Source organism: Equus quagga, chromosome 2, assembly GCF_021613505.1.
Source record: "Equus quagga isolate Etosha38 chromosome 2, UCLA_HA_Equagga_1.0, whole genome shotgun sequence".
Lineage (NCBI taxonomy): Eukaryota > Metazoa > Chordata > Mammalia > Perissodactyla > Equidae > Equus > Equus quagga.
The window spans coordinates 164,495,335-164,511,132 of record NC_060268.1 but is presented as its reverse complement, the minus strand read 5'-3'; the positions used below and the strand labels follow the sequence as shown (position 1 = coordinate 164,511,132).

At 43.6% G+C, this 15,798-nt stretch overlaps 1 protein-coding gene across 1 annotated transcript in view; it reads right to left on the bottom strand.

Annotated features, from left to right (window-relative positions):
- Positions 1-15,798, bottom strand: part of RBM20 (RNA binding motif protein 20) — a 189,899-nt gene that overhangs the window by 55,295 nt on the left and 118,806 nt on the right.

Below are 15,798 nucleotides of genomic sequence, written 5' to 3'. Positions count from 1 at the left end.
AAAATCTGCACTCACACATACACATCAATTTAAAAAAACTCCAATAGAAAAATTATTTTATGACAGAATTTTCAATCTCACTAGTTATCAAAGAGATACAAGCTAAAACCATTAGAAACAAATATTTGCCTAGCAGAGTAGCAAATATTTTCTTTTTAGTAACAGCACTCAGTCCTGGTGAGAGAAAGTGGAATGGGCACAATGTCAATGATAATCTAAACTCATGCAACTTTGTTAAAAAGTAGTCTGGCAATATGCACTCATAGCCACATTCTTTGACCCAGTAATTCAATTCTGTAAACCTATCCTAAGAAAATAAGCTAAAACGCAGACAAAAGTTGATGCCCAAAGACGTTTAATAATACTATGTTATTTAAGAGTCCAAAGTTGAAAATTACAAATATATGATGGGGGGAGAGCAGGCTTTAAACTGAGTAAATTATGAGATATATCTACTAAATGAAATGCTAAGTAACCATTACTATTGGTGTAAATTTCTATTTTATTATGTAATATTTAAGACATTCAAAAAACTGTACCCAGCACCAAGCTTAAGATAGAAAATATTCCAACCCACTAAATCCCCCTTGGGTGTCTGCTCTTCCTACCCAAGCCCACCGCCATCATTGCCAATGGTAGACACTATTTTGGATTTGGTAAAGTCAAAAAACATTTAGGCACATGAGGAAATCCATATACTCTAATAAGTGAAAAAAGCAGCCTTTGAAATTGCATACAGAGTGAATTGTGTATACGTTTGTGCCAAACACATTTTCACCCTTATCCTCATTTCACGTCCAAAAGCAGCAAGAATCAGGCTTCCTTCAAGGCACTCTCAAACCCAACTAGCAAAAGGAATAACCAAAAAAACTGCAAGTGAGGAGTCTGAACTTGAGTCGTAAGCAGTAGTGGGCTCTCACAGAACCTTATTGCGGGGGTGTTCTGTCTGACATGTGCCTTTCATGTGACCTCTGTTGGTTGGTTATGGTGTTTTCTGGACCAAAACCCAGGATGCATGGTCTGGAAAGGGGACAGTTTCCCAGAAAGTCTGGGATATGTGGTTACTATGGTCTGGGCTCTTCTGTAAGACCACTTTTCCCGGGCTTTAAACTCCCCTTCCGGGGGGCGGGGGTGGATGTAATCAGGAAATGTGTTTGGGATGCTGATGAACTGGAATTCCCAGGACGTGTTAATGGGTAGAACGGGACTGTGCATTTGATGTTGGGATTACCGTGGGCAGCCCAGGCTGTACATTCAGCATGCCTATGGAAGTGTGGGGCAGAAATTGCAAAGCGGGGACACTTTAGACAAGGTCTCCACTGTCACAGGCTCTGTACAGTAAAAGTCTGATGATGAGGAAACAAAGGAGAGAGGCTGGGGGCTAGGCACGGGTGAGGAAAAAAAGGGAGGCGTGGAAATCATTGGACAAGTCACACCTTTCCCATTTTAGAGACACTTTGAGGAAAGAGAGCTTCTGGTTAGGCTGACACTTTTCATGGGCCTGAGAGAATGGAGGGAGGGAGGCAGGTGGTGGCGAGGAAGGCGAGTGGGAGAGATTCTCGCACTTACTGCAACACTACTGTGTGACCAGTGCTCAGTCTACGTTATCTCATAGTCCTCCCCATGAGTCCTATGGGGTAGGTAATTTTCACCCCAACTTTGCAGGGCAAGAACCTAAAGCCCAGAGGGATTAGGTGACCCACTTAATGACCACTCACTGTTGGTGAGCACAGACTCACCAGACAGAGTAGGATTCAAACCCCAGCCAGGCTTTGAAAGACGAAGGGGCACAGCTGGTTAAGTGTGCAGCTTCTCAGCCCAACCTGGGTACATCTTCTTGGGCTGCTTCACTGTTTTGATTGAAGTTAGTTCTCAGAACATCAGGCACATCCACATTCAAGTACAAGTACAAAACACATTTCAGAGCCAGATTAAAATGACTTTGGGTTACTCTCTCCCATTCTGTGAGAAATCAAGAATTTTCTATAAGTCATTAAAGAGACACTACCTTCACCCAGACAGCAGCTGAGCTGTGCTCCAAGGGCAGAACAGGCTGGCTGCATTTTAAGATATTGGAGCGTTGCGGGGATCAAGGTTAAACGTGGTTACAGACTTTTCTCCTCTGGGTGGTTGTGCTGGTTGCAGCCAAGCCTTGGTGTGGCTCAGACACAAATCATGGCAGCAGCAGAGTTGGGGAAGCGCTAATAGTCTACGTAGGCGAGAATATGAAAGGAAGAGGAGGATGGTCAAGAGTCTGATGATAGATTTCTACTTGTGTAGCATTAAGTAGCTGAGCTTTAGAAGAGCAATTAAGCTTAACTCAAAACCCTGCCCACACAGGGCCAACCCTTCCCAGGTTTGTCCACAACGTAGCCTGTCCTTGCTAACAAGGCGATAATGAGGTGCCAACTTGGTTTCCATGGCCAGAATAAGACAAGGTTGGTTTTGTTTTTCCCAGAGAAGTCAGCTGTATTTTCTAAAACTGTGTTCTAGGCTGGAGGGAGCTCTTGCTAGAGATTTCCCTTCACCTCTGAAAGCACACTGGAGGAAGAGCTGTCTTTCCAACTAGGAAAGCCAACCACGCTGGGTATTTGTGGGTCAGCTATGGAAACCAGTGCTTTTCTGGGTACGGCTGAGGTTATAGAAGTGTACCCATTCAGATCCAGCATGAAATAAGAAGACTAGCCAGATTTTCTTCCCAACTTCCACTTTGCCTAGCAAATTCTTGTTGTCCCCAACCTTAATCAACCTTGAGTAGAAGTGATTTCACATGAATCATCAGAGAACTAGATACCTCTTTTGAACCAAACACCCTTAGATAAACAAAAAAAGACACATCATCCTATTTTTTTTAAGAGCCTTAAAAGCTTTCAAATTCTTAGCCTACAAGAGTTAATAACCTAAAATTCAGGTCCGTATAGCCACCATATTTCTGAGCCAAAAATTGGGGCATATGATCTGACACCCCTAGGGTCTAGGACTATGTCACCCTCCTGTCTTCCCACTACCTTGACTTGTCACTGTTACATCACTTAGCACACTCTGCCTTGTTTTAAAACTAATTGCTTATGAGTCTTTCTCCTCCATTAGACTTAAGTTCCACAAGGGAAGGGAGCATGTCTTTAAGATTCTCGTGTTTCCCTGACACACTGCCTCACACTTGGAGGGTGAACAGAACAAAGAAGGAAGATGATAAGCATGGCTCATCAGAACCTGGTGGCTTAAGGAGATATGGACACCTCTTTTGAGAGGATTTCTGTGGATAAAGGCCCTCAAATAATTCAAAGAGATGAACCTAAATACACCCAGAAAGCAAATGGATTTTGCTGTTGTTTACAGCTAAAACTGCAAGCAGGTACAGAGTCACCCACGTAGGGGACTGTCTTCAATTCCCCACTTCAAAGCAGGAGTTCAAAGATACTCTTCTCCCTGTCTGAATCTAGGTTTTGAATTTGAATGGATAATCCCTGTGGTAGGCTGAATAATGGCTCCCCCCAAAGATATCCACGTTCTAATTCTCAGAACCCGTGAATTACACGGTAAAGGGAACTCTGCAGGTGTGATTAAATTAAGGATCTTGAGACAGTGAAATTATCCTGGATTGTCTGGGTAGGCCCAATGTAATAACAAGCATCATAAAATGGAGGCGGGAGGATCAGAGTCAGAGAGAGAAGATGTAAGGATGGAAGCAGAGGTTAGAGAGGAGAGAGGATGCTGTGTTGCTGGCTTTGAAGATGGAAGAAGGGGCCATGAACCAAGGAAATGCAGGCACTCTCTAGATACTGAAAAAGGCAAGGGAATGAATGTTCCCCTAGAGCCTCCAGAAGGAACCAGCCCTGCTGACACCTTTACTTTCGTCCGGTGAGACTGATTTTGGACTTTCGACCTCTAGAACCATTAGATAAGAAATTTATGTTGATGTAAGCCACTAAATTTATAGTAATTTGTTACAGCAGCAATAGGAGGCTAATACAATCCACCAAGACAATTAGATGCAAAGAGGCTTCCACTCAGAGAGGCAGTGGTGGGTGTGGGGACATTGGCTGGATCTTGTCGGTGTGAATTCATGCCCCCTGAGGTCCTGGGGAGCTCAGACCAACTGACTGGGCATCCGAAGACCCTCTGAGAACTTAGCCAGGAGCCAATTCTGTACAAGCCAGAAAAATCCAGAGGTCTCTTCCTTTTCAAAGTCAGCTTTCTTTATCCAGCTGGAGCAATGGCAACCTGGGAAAGCTTAGAATTGCAGACCTTTAGAGATCAATTCATCCACTCCCTTTATTAACAAAGAGAGAAAGTGACTTGCCCTAGCCATATAACTGGGTAGCAGTAAAACCTTAATGAGAACCCAAATCATTCAAACCAGCTTCTAGTGCCCCACAAAACAGCCTTGTCCCAAAAACCCTAACTAAGCCCCAGGACCATCTATTTCATCACCACATTATCACCTCTACCCGTATTTATCTGTGGTCCGTCCTTCTGTTCAGAGAGATATTGGGCACTGGAGAAATGCAAAGATACAGACCACTTCTGTGACCGCCATAAGCGCCAGAGGCGATAGCAGGCATGCCCCCTTGTCTGGGGAGTGGGTAGGGGGCTAGGTTCTATGCACCTGCCTCATCCTCTCTGCTAAACTGTGTGCAGCAGCCCTGTTTGCAGTAACACGGTTAAACATCAGATCTGAGGATGTGGAAGAGCAGCACAGTGAGTTACATTACCCGAGCATCCGGCACAGACATAGACTATCTATCACACGGCCACAGAGAAGGCTGGTCCACACCCACAGAAGAAACCTCAGCCCAGCCACTCTGATTCATCCAGGCCTCTACAAGGCTCACTGCCCCCAGGGCTGAGGTCTCCTTTCTGAGCCATTAATTGTTACAAAGAATTCACAGTGCATAAGAACATTAAAAGCTTTGGTTCCTGCTTGCTTAGAAAGTTGTTGTTGTTGTTGTTTTAAATTAAAGCAGCATTTCTCTCGAGTTTTAAAAACAAAATATAATCTGAAGGAGAACTAGTTACCCTTTAATGCCAAGAGATTTAGGAGATCCAGATGAAAACTGTTTCTAATGGTTTAATTCCATAGTGTCAAAAGGATGTGCAAAATATTGTATCCACCGGGAGAGTGCAACAGCTGTCCCAGCTTGACAATGCTCATTATTTATCCCAAAGCTCTTTCACATTTTATTGTGAGTCCCAAGCAGGATGAAATGATGGATTAGTATTTGGGTACAAGGAGTGAGGCAAAGTGTCCTTCCTCCATTTGAGCCAGGGTGCTGGAAATTCAGCGAGACTTTTGTGATATAATCTACCCTGTTCCGAAAGGAAAGGAGAGCGTCCAAGACACAGGCAGTGGCCGTGGGGCCTCTGCTCTGACTCCATCAAAGGGCCAAGAAGGCATTCATGAGTCTGTCCACTCAGCCCACATGGATTATGCATCTATTACGAGCCAGGGAAAGCTGCTAGGTGGTGGGAATACAGAGATTGGAAAAGAGAAATCTTCCTGAGGTCTCAGGGGAGACAGACCAACGCAGAGAGTGATGAATATTCCGACAGAGGTAAGCACAAGGCAGCAAAGCACAGGAGGAAGTGGTTCAAGCCTCAGCCGTTTTAGAGAAGTGTAACAAACGAAAGAAAAGGCCAACTCAAGGGCTGTCCCTGAACTCTGAACAAAAACTTACAAACATCCTGGGCTTATTAATCCATCTACAGATGCAAAGATGCATCAGCTGTCGGCGACAGGCAGCTGTAGGGTGAACTGTGGTCAGAGACACAGGCTTCCATCTGTGGCTTACTGGTTGTGTGATTGGGGGAAAATCACTTAATGTTTTTGACTCTCAGCACTTCCTCATCTGTAAAATGGGAATAGTAATCTCCCTCGAATATGACACAGAACTGGCCAATCAGAGCCCCTAGCCACAGTGACTGGCCCAGGGATGGACACTCCCTGACATTTCGTTAGAACTATCTGGAGAGACATTCCTTTGTCACGCCATGCCTGGGTTGCTAAATTGGTTGCATTTAAGCCACTATTTAAGGAGAGGTTCAGAGAGGCAGCTCTGGCACACAAGGGACAGAATGCCTCAGCCCTCATCAAGGGGCAGTTTCTAATCGACTGAGACCCTTCCATTTCTCAGCCCCTAACAGGCCATTTTGCAGCCCTAAGAAATGGCTTTATTCAAGGCGTTAGTTATCCCTTTAGGAGAAAAGGATCATTGTTAAAGATACAATGGTTCTTTAGTCTTCTTTCCCTTGGAGGAGAAGGGAGGATACAGTGAGTACCCACTGGGCTGTGGGCTGCCCTGGATGAGCTAGGGGTAGGAGTCAGGCATCCTGGGCCCTAGTCCTAACCCATGACATGCTTCTCAGCTGTGTCGCAGTGGGAAACAGACTTTACCTCTCTGAGCATCAGTGTCCTCATTTATAAAAAGAGAAGTCACAAGCTTTTCTCATTTACATTACGAGGGTTATGTGGGGTTAAGAGTTGTCAGAATGCTCTGCAAACTGTTAGGTGCTGCACAGATCTAAGCGTGTGGCATTGTCCGGAAGATGATTGGAAAGAGGATGTTTGCTGTGTGATCACAACATACCCTTCCTTTCAGAAAACATTCCCCCACAGAGGAAGCCGTGTTTGTCACTCGCATCCTTGGAGATAATTTTATTGCCTCTAGGATTCAGGGTAGAATGGGGGGGTGGGGGGGAGCGGAGCATTGCCCAGAGGCTAAGAGCTCAGGTTTCAGAGTTAGGATCAACCTGGGTAGGAATTCCAGTTTGCCACTTAGAAGCTGGGGACTGTGGGCAAATACTTATCCTCTCTAAGCCTCAGGGTCCTCATCAGTGAAACAAGGACGGCTCTATCTAAGCCATAGGCTTGTTCTAGAGTTAAATGTACATAAACTGTTAGGCACAGTTCCTAGCACGAAGTAAGCACTCACTAAACAAATGCAGCGGTGACCATTACTACTATTAGTCTCTTCACCATTACCATTAGCATTACTATTACTCTCACTATCATCATCATCTTCCCCATCGATGCAGACAGCAGGTGAGCTCTGCCGAGGCAGAGAGACAAATGTTCCTTAGAGACACAGAGATGGATGACAGAAAACACAAAGAGACGCAAAGATGGAGAGAAGGGAAGTAAAGAATAAGGGTGGACATCTGCTGAGAGGGGAGTGAGCAGGAGTGGGGACTGGGATTGAGGGGAAGAGAGAGTTCTAACAGCTGCTGGGTGAACCGGATAAGCAGCCCACAATAGACCGAAAGAGCTAGGGAATAACAACAAGGGCACAGCTGAAGCTCCGTGGGGTGAAGGCATGCGGATTCACAACGAGCTCTGCCCTGGTAACATGCAGCCATCCAGAAGCAAAAGCCAAGAACCTCAGCCCAGAGTGCAGCAGAGTCTAAACCAACCCGACTGGTCACATTTTCAGTAAGCACAATATCTTCCAAGAGAACCAATCAGGAATTTAAGTTCATTTCCAGTTCAACTCGGTTCCCTTTGCAGGCCAAGTAGTGAATATGCCATTTCTTCTTATGTGCTAAGACATAAAAGATAATCCAGGCGAGAGAGTTCCTGACCAGGCAAGAGAAGGATTTCCAGGGCTGGTCACACCTTTACAGCTTGGCAAAATCAAATAACGTGCAATGCTCAGGGCCAGGTCTGTGCTGGGCCCTGCCCTTCCGCTGCCTCCTGGGTGCTGAACTTCAGATCGTAAATTCTCAATTCTATTGTGAGGCTCGTAGAAGCTGGGTCAGGATGTGAACCAGAGGGAACAGTGACCCTAATACCAGGTTACAAAGATGACAAGGAAGGTACTACAGTAACATTGGGGCTGAAGTTCAAACTCTAGCTAAGCCCAGTGAAGTTGGCATAATATGTGAATCAGCCCAAGTCACACGGCTAGGCAGTGGAGAGCTGGGACTGGAACCCAGGTCTCCTCGTTCCTTAGGGCTAATGCAGCCAATACCGTGGGACCCCTTCCATCAACGTTCACCAGATGAGTCTTCTTTTCAGGGAGAAGAGTGAGATGACACACTTCTTTGACAGTGCTGTCTTCTTGGTAACAATAGGGCCACTGGATTATCACTAGCCAGGCCTCCGTGACTAATTCTGAGATTACTGGGTCAATGCCGGCCTTATCCCACGTTTGGGCTTTCGCCACGGCATTACCATGTGGTGATTCACATCACCATGACACCTCCTGGAGTGATTCATAACAGCAATGATAATCCTCTCATCTCTGCGTTGTTTTTCAGTTGGAGTGATAATAAGTGTTTCATCTCATTAGCTGTCTGATCTCCAGGACAACCATATGCGTAGGTAAGTCTAATAGGACCATTTCCAGTTTCTACTAAGAAGACTGAGACCAAGAAAGGTCGGATGGCCCACCCAAGGGCATCCAGTGGATAACGGACTTGGCTGGGACTTGAACCAGAGTCTTTTTAGTGTAAGGCCAGTATTCTATCCTCTGTTTGGATGTCCATAAAGGGGGGACTTCTAAAGCCACATTCCTGGCCCTACTTCCTCAGATGTGATTTTTTTGGTTTGTTTAAAAGTACTAAATACAAATCTTTTTCCTTTATTCTGTGTTTTTTCTCCCAACTCGTCATAGCGGTTTTTAATTTTTTTCCAGCTTTGTTGAGATATAATTGACACATAGCACTGTATAAGTTTAAGGTGTACAAAATAATGATTCGATATATGTATATATTGTGAAATGATTACCACAAGAAGTTTAGTTAACACATCCAGGAGGTGGTTTTAAATAATACGTCTGGTATCAAATCACCAGCCTTTTGGTCCATTAAACTCTGTACCACTGTTATCAGGCAGAACAAGATTCTCGGGACCAGGGGAACATCAGGTCACGAAGGGGCAGCTAGTGGTGTTATAACTGACAAGAGAGGGCCTGCCTTTCCTGCTGGAGTTATTAGAAAGGCTCAAAATGTGCAAAAGAGAACTGATAATGCAGCAAATGCAGACAAAATAATACACATTCTGCTGGTGTCATAACAGGAAAGACTCGAAGCAAAGAGAGAAGTAATGTCAACTTCACCACCAAGAACCGTATATTAGTTTTTTTTCTTTTCTTTCCTTTTGTACCATTTTACTCCTTTAAAATATCCTTTATTTTATAAAATGATGATATTGTAGGTGGGAATTATTTTTAATATTCATATATTTGTTTTGTTTTGAATTTTAAAACTACAAAAATAAGAACATGACAAATACTTATGAATTCATTGCCCATCGCCCCAAATTAACAAATGCTACTGTTACGGCCATTTTTGCCTTAGATATTTTTGATCAAAAAAATAAAATTATACATATGAAATTGAAGTCCCCTTTGAGACTCTGCCCGGTCTAATTCTACCACCGCCTCCCTGGTGATGTCACATGTGATGTGTGTGTCTATTTATCATCTATCTGCCTGTTTATCTATCTGTGTCAATCTACATATAGAAAAAGTATAAAAATAAGAGACTTTTTCCATACATGTGTGTATTCATAAAGCAGCATGTAGGACTGGTTTCAACAATATTTCTCCTAAAGAAACAAATGCATATTCTCCCAAGCTTCTTTGAACGCACTGCAGACTGAAGGCAGCATGGTGGAGTGAAAAACTTGGTAAGCTAGAAATCAGAAGACCCAGCCCTGGTCCCACAGCCAGTGTTTTACTCCCTATGGGATTGTAGGTCAGTCAACTTCCCATTTTTTTTTTGTAAGATGAGAAAGCTGGATGAAAGGATCTCCAAGGTCTCTCCCACCTTTGAAATCTGATGACTCTGAGGTTTAATTTCCTCACCTGTCAAAAGGAGATAATAATGTCTGCTATGCTAGCTGTTGCAAAGATCAGACATGATGTGCGGTTGCTTTGCAAAGCGTGATGATGATGATAATAATTATTATTATTACTGAATAATATTTAATAATAACAATTATTATTATTACTGCTCACAGATTAAGCTATTTTTAAGCTCCTGGGAAGGATTTTAAAGAAACCATTGTTACATATACGGCTTGGTTCAGAGGTATGTGTTGCAGGCCAGCCAGCAGGAACTAATTTAATTTCTTCCATCCTTGTTCTCTTGGGCAGGCAGTTCTGCACAAACAGAGGCTCTCTTTACTCTAACCATGAAGATCTGATGCATGAAATACCAAAAGTCCCTCATTATAAGATGCTTTCCTTGGAGAGCAGTCCACAGACAGAGCCGGGCTTTGACAGCAAAATGCAGTTTGAATCCATTCAGGGCTGAAGTTGTTCTGTCTGCCACACAATTCTTCAGGAAATCCATGTTGGGCAGAATTTCATCGGTTTTGTGCAGGCTAAAATCGATGGAGTTGGTTTGATTTCAGGGGTTAGGAGAGATCTTTCTGTTTTCTCACTAACATAAGATATGGTGACCTCTCAACAGACAAACTTTTGCGGGGAGCATCAGAGTCTTTTGAGATGGAAAAACAAGCTGTTTGAAATGTATATTTAAAATCTGCTGCACAAAGTTCCTTAAGAAGCCAAATGTTAGTGTTTATACATGGAAATGAAACATTTAGGGGTTTATAGGTCAATACTGCCCCTGTGAAGGACACTGTGCATAAAAATATGATGCCTTTGCATATACTGTTCCCTCTCCCGGACAACCTCCTTACTCCCCCTCACCTAGGTAACTACCATCCTTCAACATGCAGTTCAGATGTCACCTCCTCCAGGAAGCCTGCTCTGACTCCTGCCCCCATCCAGTGCATGCTGATGCTCCTTCTACGATCCCCTATAATGCCCTGCTGCTCTGTTAGCCTCAATTACATTCTCTTCTAACTCTTAGCACCCTCTCTCATAATTGTCTGCTCAATCATTCGCCTGACTTCCTCACTGCCCCACGACAATTTTGAAGGCAGGAATTCTATGTGCCGTTTCACGTCACAGAGCCTGGCACATGGTAGGTTGTGGAACCAATAAACATTTCTATACAGGTGGGCACCTGCTCCAAGTGTCTATGTGTCAAGATAACGGTAGTGTATCACACTCTCAATGTGTTGTCCTCGCTAAATGTTCCATGTGTGCATTGCTACAACACTTTGAAGATGAAGCTCTGTAAAGAATGTAGATTAGATTCAGTCTTTGAACACTGTCAAAATTATGTAAATACCACCAATCACGTCAAGTAGACAATTCTAAAATATTCAGCAAACAGAGTTGTTGCCACATTTTTCCTTTCAACTAAATCTGAAGAAAACGTGGTTGCAGTGTGTGATCTGAAGCGATGTAAGTGTCTAATCTACACGATTCCGAAATGAAACACATGCTCCAGGAATGTCCCTATGTTCTCTGAACTTTATTTTCAGTAGTTTATGTCACTGAGATTTTCTGGTAAATGTACAAGGATGGTTATAAAATTCAAGCCAATTTTAAACCAAAATAAAATTTTAGATTAATTTTAAAGAATTAAAATTCTCAATCAAAATAGCTGGTCTTTTCCTAGAGTTGCCTGTCTGTTAACCTGGACATTTTAACCAATATGATTTAAGCAAAATACCAGGATTCCAGATGAAACTGAATAAGCCGTGTGGGGTAGTGGGGGGCGGGGGGGCACTGTTTTGTTGGAAGTAGACCCACTTCTTACACAGGCTCTGCCACCAGTAACCGTACCTCTTATTGTAGTCATTTCACCCTGTGGACCTTAGTTTTCTCATCTGTAAAGTGGGAGGGTCAGATGAGACAACATTTAAGGGTCCTTTATGCCTTGTGATTTTAGGATGGTGGGTGTTTTCTTAAAGCTTTTATTGATGACACATGGACAAGTTAGGATGATCCGGCCGTGGTGTAGAGAGAGCTTGCAGCGCGGAGAGATCTGAGTTTCTAGCAGCCTCTACCACTCCTCTGCTCCTGGGTGACTTCAGAGAGAGCCACTTAATCTCCGCTTAACAGACTAACTGTAAAATGACAAGATGAAACTGCAGCCGTGATTTCCAAACTCTGGTGGGCATCAGGAGAGCTTCTTAAAACACAGATGCTGGGCTGGTCCCCAGGTTCTGTCTCAGGAGGGCTGGGTTGGGGCCTGAGAATGTGTACTTCTAACAAACCCAGGTGATACTGATGCTGCACTTTGAGAACCACTGGACTAGGATATCTTGACCCTACCTTCCAACTCTAAGAATCTATGGCGAGCTATAAGAAATTTAGTAACTACTGTATTTCCAATGAGCCATCTCTACCTACTAGCCACCAAGTACACCAGAAAGGGGCTTCTTTTTCCATGGGGGCTTCAGATACTGCAAAAATAGCTTCAGGGGGCACATACAATTACCCTTATATCTACCTTTCTTTAAAAGCCTCAATCGACATGTTCAACAGCATTTGGCCTCCTGGAATCAAAGCACTCAAGGTTCATAAAACCTCAGATAATTTAGTTAGGTGAGTGATTGGCTCCGCGTCATGTTATCAGGTTTGTTGAATAGGAAGAAAGCATAGCTCCATGCACACTGAGTTCACTAACGCAGAGAACAGAAGGGTCAGACTCCAGAATGCCAAAAATTCTTCAGTCAAGCAACGTTATCATTATGAGAAAGTCCACCTTCCTAAGTCACCCTAGACTAAAAAATTTTTTTTAATGAAATCATCTATATCACTAGATTTCAAACTTGCTGACACTGCAATTACTTGGGGTGATTTAAAAAATACTCATGCTTGGGTCACATCCCCAGAGATTCTGAGTCATCCTAGTCGTTGGGATTTTTTTTTTTTTTTTTTTAAAGATTTTATTTTTTCCTTTTTCTCCCCAAAGCCCCCCGGTACATAGTTGTGTATTCTTCATTGTGGGTTCCTGTAGTTGTGGCATGTGGGACGCTGCCTCAGCGTGGTCTGACGAGCAGTGCCATGTCCGCACCCAGGATTCGAACCGACGAAACACTGGGCCGCCTGCAGCGGAGCGCGCGAACTTAACCACTCGGCCACGGGGCCAGCCCCAGTCGTTGGGATTTTTAATAGCTCCCCAGGAGAACTATTGTGAAGCAAAGTCTGAGACTCACCAATCTATAAAGGAATAGAATCAATCTGTTCTTCATTACTTTGAGCCCTACAAGCCATTTTGTCACTACAAACAGCATGACTACTTGTCTTAAATTATACTTAAGAATAAATTCTGAAATTTCTATAAGCCCACAAAAGGTCACACACACAGTGGGCAATCAATCAATATTTCTTAGCTATATTGAAGCATCTTTCACACAGTTCAATAAGCGTTTTTTATGGCGAGGCTTCCCCCAGAGTATGCATAGGGTTTCTGCTGCAGAGAGCCAGGTGAGGTTTGCTGGGGGAGTGACTCTTTTACCTTCTAAGTTATAAGCACCTTGAAGACATCATCCATGTCCTAAAGTCTTTCAAATTCCTGAGTGTCTGGCTCAGTGCCTGGCAAATTAGAGGTACCGAACAAATACTTATTCAACTCACTTGGATTTACGACTGTCTCTGAGCCTATGGGAACATAGATCTTAGCAAATTATGCTGTGTTTCACTGTGAAGTATGAGGTATATGTTTCTGTGTGTGTATTGAGAAAGTGCACTGTTTAATTCTTTTAAATTCCTCAGAGTAAATGAGAATATTAAGGTTGAAACTTTATAAATATACCATATAACTATTTACTTGAGAAAGCATCTATTTCCCAAAGCAGATGGGATTTCTAGAAGAAAGAAACATAACTTTCTGACTATAGCCAACAAAACACAGGTGCCTGTGAGTAAGGCAGAGAATATGAGATGTAGGTTGCTTCTGGCTTCTGCCTCTATTTTACAAGGCTGTGGCTGCATGAAAGTTACTGCAGAGAGGAGATAAAAAGCAACAACAGTAGAGGGACAGGCCCGTCTCGGTTACATTTGCATGTGCCATTCTGGATATTTTCTCAGATCACCACAAACGACACCTGTGGCTAAGATCCAAGCAGACTGAGAACTGCCTTGGCTGAGGCAGGAAAGAATGGGTAAACTCAAAGTCTGACTTTACACTCAGAACTGCTCTCCAGCGCTTTCCCCTGCTACCCCATCCATTGCTAATTAGGAGCAGCCAAGGCTTGACATGTACACAGTTCTCTATGGTAAAATTGATTATTATATTACTATGGAAAATAAGGAAGTCATTTCATTTGAAATATCAAATTCCACAAAATCATACGTGGCAGCTGTTAGTGCATGCACATGGGGGAGGGGGCAAATGCGTAAAAATATTAACCCTCTCCCCCTCAGTTTTCTGACATCTTAGCAAAGACGTGCAAAAAATAAAAAAAGATTCCAACACATATAAGGCATAAACCAAGGGCAAAGCTACATAATAGATGTTTTTAAGGTTAAAAAAATTCCCATGATGTAAGATACATCATACACGCCATTTTACCAGTGTGGATTTGCTTTACACACTTGCAAGCAGAAAACCAGTCTTCCTCTCTGGAACGTGTTGAAGCTACTTTTAATTGCCTCTGATAAAGAAATGAGGTGAGTCATGTTTGGTTGTGCTGGAGCCTGCTAACAGATCATCACACCCATGTCCAAATATGTGCCCTGAACCTCACGACAAAAGTTTATACACTTGCTTGCTTGGAGACTATTAAAATAGTTTTGTTTTGAAATTTAACTTTACTTAAGGATACCTAACAGTTGCTGAAAGGCGTATCACGGCTCCTTCAGAGGTGCTTAGAAGCAACTTTCAAGCGTTCTTTCTTGGCAAAATATCCCCTGTTCATGAATCGTAACTTGGCACTCCCCTCCCGGTTCATGAGGGACTCCGCACTCAACAGATACGAGACATTTCAAACACCTTTACGTTCATTTTCCATCATTGACAAATTCCAGCAATTAACATAAAACACCTCAACCTTAAAAGACCCCCATCATTCATAAGGTTTCAGGATTCCAAAAATGTCCCCTTCCCTTCTATCAGATCTGGCGATAACGCAATCTGTTTTCCCTGGCTGCGCGACTTTTCTTTTTTAGTTTAGTAACCAGCGTAAAAAGAGCATCTAGACTTCCTGACATTGGGATCGCTGATTTCACCGGGGTCATGGGGGGCTGTGTTTAGGTCACATGTTACCCTGCCCTTGTGAGTCATTTATTACAATTTTTTTAAACAGGAGGGGGTGGGGATACAGACAAATCGCATACTCATGCACAAATGCTTAGCGCCAAGAACATGGTCAGAAGTGCCGCTTGGACTAGAGAATAAAAAGAAAACCCTTGATGTCCCCCTTGTGCTGGGGAAAGGTAGAATGACGTCATGCAACCTTACCTTTCTGAAAAAGACCAGGACGCCTGGCATTGAGGGCTCACCTGAGGCCACCGAAGCCGGGAGTCATTTTGGGTGTCGCGTATGTGCCTCCCTAGAAAATTCCAACGACATTCTACCAGCTTTCCGCGTGCCAATCATGACAAGCATCCACTTAAACTCTCCCGAGTCTGGGAAGGGGCAGACAAGGGGGAAAGCAAGCGAGGAGCGAGCAAAAGAGAAAGAGAGGTCCCAGTGCACCGCATACCCATCTGGAAGGGGGAGTCACATGCCACAGGAGCCATTCCTGCTGCATTACACATGCTGAGTGTAAATGGCAAACAATATCAGTCGATGTTTATGCCACATGTTCTCAGCCTCTTCACATATCAACACCCAGGCCAGCTCTACCCCGACAGGCCGCCTGAGAGCGCTTCTGAGGGAGGAGGTTTTGGGCTAATCATGGGGTCATTTTAATGAAATTCCACAGCCTCCTGTCCTGGTTTACTTTCTTAACTGTTGCTGTTGGTAGTGGTAGTGATGGTAGTTTGT